The 2,839-nt window shown below is 58.1% G+C and overlaps 1 protein-coding gene across 1 annotated transcript in view; it reads left to right on the top strand.

Moving 5' to 3' along the window:
• DEPDC1 (DEP domain containing 1) overlaps nt 1–2,839 on the top strand; it is a 24,473-nt gene that overhangs the window by 3,592 nt on the left and 18,042 nt on the right. The window lies entirely within an intron of this gene.

Genomic DNA, 2,839 nt, shown 5'->3' with positions numbered 1-2,839 from the left:
TCAGCACCCCAGGTGCTGCTGGGGGGAATAGGCCCCTTCCTATTTGCTGCTGATCTCCCCTAATGAGTTTGTGGGCAGCCACCAAATCCCCCCTCAACCTCGGCTTGCTGAGGCTGAACAGGTTCAGGTCCCTCAGCCTCTCCTCATAGTGCCTGCCCTGTTGCCTTCCAACCAAGCGGGTGGCCTTCCTCTAAACCCTCTCAAGGCAGGTCACATCCTTCTTAAAGTGCGGTACCCAGAACTGGATGCAGTACTCCAATTGAGGCCAGACCAATGTCGCGTAGAGGGGGAGTATCACCTCTCTGAACTGGCTTGAAATGCATCTTTGGATGCACGACAAGGTGTGGTTGGCTTTGCTGGCTGCGGTCTGGCATTGGCTGCTCATGTTCATCTTAGAGTCAATAATGACTCCAAGATCCCTTTCCACCTTTGTGCTTTCAAGAAGGGAACTCCCCAGCCTGTATGTATGGTGTGGATTCCTTCTCCCAAGGTGCAGCACCCTGCATTTGTCTACGTTGAACCCCATCCTATTCTCATCTGCCCACTTTTGTAGTCTGTCTAAATCTGTTTGCAGCCTCTCTCTCCCTTCAAGTATGTCCACCTGTTTTTCGTTGTTGTTTTTTTTGTTTGGCCAATAATGTCACTGATAAATCCTGATACCCCACTGTAAGTCTGTGGGGGGGAAGGGGCAGGGGGAAGGAAAGGGGTATGAGGGGGTAGATTGAGGCCCCCACAGTGAGGGAGGGAGTGCGGCAGAAGCAGGCGCTACCCAGCCAGAGAGGTGAATAGGACCCCAGGGCCAGAAGTGGAACAGAGCTGTGGGCAGCTCATCCAGGAGGAGGGGGGTGGCTCCCTGCTGCTGCATGCACCTGTTCCCTTTTCCCCAGATTTCTGCACAGGTTGAGGGCAGGCTTAGGGCCAGGAGCTGTACCAGCCTGTTCCTGGTGGGGGGCGGGGCTGGACCGGGGCTGCACTCGGAATGGGCAGGGGTAGGGCGGACTCAGCTGTGTGGGCTGGGTGGCAGCAGCACTGGGACAGGTGACTATGGGGGGCTGTGGGGGATTTTTGGGTGCCTATAGCCCCTCCAAATCCCCTCTTAACACCGCCCCTGCTCAGGGCACTCAGCTCTGCTGCCTTTCCCTTGGGAGCCCTGTGCTGCACATCCCCTGCCTGCCCTGCAGTACAGGGCTCCCAAGGGAAAGGCAGCAGAGCGGAGTGCTGGGGGGCTATAGCAACTCCAAAATTCCCCCATAGCCAGTCCTCCCAGCACCGCTGCCACCCACCCTGCCACCACCCACTCTGAGTACAGACCTGGCCCAGCCCCCCTGCCGAGAAGAGGTTAACATAGCTTCTAGCCCCGAGCCCACAGCAGGCAGCCCACCCTCTCCCCACATGCAAATCTAGGGAGGCATATGCCTCCCTCGGGGGTGCGCACAGTGGCAGGGAGCTGCCCCCTCTCCCCTGGATGAGCTACCCACAGCTCCATCCCATTCCTGGCCCCAGGGTTCTATTCACCATCCTGGCTGGACACTAGAGCTGTACAAAATTTCACTGGCAGTTTCGTTTTGACTCGTTTCGAGCTTGAAACAGCAAAATCGAAATGAAACAGAGTTTCGAAATGGCTTCAAAACAAAACAAGGCAAGGCAAAACATTTCGAAATTTTCAAAACGTTTCAAGTTTCGAAGATCAAGCTGGGCTTGCCTGCAGGGAAACAGAAACTAAAGTAAGGAGAGGGAAGGGGGGGAAGGAGTGCTCTCATTGACTGTGTAGCTGGCCAGTGACTGTCATCCTTTCCTGAGGTCTCTTCCAATCCCAGTGCTCTGGGGGAGGGATGGAAAAACTGCATAAAAGGCAGCATTGTTTGAACTGCCCTGCTTTCTGCCTTGGTGTCAGTTGAGTGAGGGCGCACCTGAACACGCACACAGTGTCACCCACCCATGTCACGAGTGTTGCCTGTCAGCAGCTAGAGGTGCAGGGCCCCAGAACCCAGACGTCCCCTGCACCTATCTCCTTGACAGCTGGCAGGCTTCATGGCTGCAGCAGGGTCTAGCAGGCCTGCAGTTTTCACCCCCATGCCCCAGGACAGACACAGTCCCACAAGCACCCATGTCACGAGTTTTACCTGTCAGCAGCCAGAGATGTAGGGCCCGAGAACCCAGAAGCCCCTACACCAGGGGTGTCCAACCTTTTTGAGCGAGGGAGCCATATTCAAAGACGTCACAGGAAGTGGTATTATATCAGGAAGTGATGTCACATGACCTTTGACACCAATGAAGTTGCAGGGGTTGACACGGTGCTGGTTGACATGGCATGCATGCCCAGGTTGACATGGTGCTACAGGAGCCGCTTGGCTACAACCGGGTTGACCTGGTGCTGGAGAAGCCGCGGGGCCAGGCCGGGGTTAACCTGGGGCACGCCTGGCCTGCCGGTGCCATGCCCGGGTTGACATGGTACTGCAGGACTTGCTTGGGCAGAACCGGGTCGGCACCAACCAGGAAAAGCAGCATGCACCTGAAGCCGGCTTCCCATGTGCTGCTGGGGATGGGAGGAGGCCGACCAGATCTGCACCGGCCAGCAGAAGCGGTGGCAGAGCCTTGTGCTGCTCGGGGCTGACCGTTGCAGGCTCTCCCATCCTGAGCGGCACATGGCTCTGCTGCCACTTCTGGCCGGTGCAGACCTGGCCGGGCTCCTCCTGCCCCAGCAGCACATGAGAAGCGACCCCCTCGGGGCCTCGTGCGGGCAGCTGGGCCCAGAGAGCCGCAGCGCCAGGGGAGAGACTGGCCGGGGGAGCATGCGCCTCCTTGCTGTGGGGCCGGGCAGGGCAGCGGGGCCGGGCTG

The sequence above is a fragment of the Alligator sinensis genome, unplaced genomic scaffold (genome assembly GCF_000455745.1).
Source record: "Alligator sinensis unplaced genomic scaffold, ASM45574v1 scaffold739_1, whole genome shotgun sequence".
NCBI classification, from domain to species: Eukaryota; Metazoa; Chordata; order Crocodylia; family Alligatoridae; genus Alligator; species Alligator sinensis.
The sequence above is the reverse complement of the archived record's forward strand: the minus strand, read 5'-3'. Positions and strand labels throughout refer to the sequence as shown.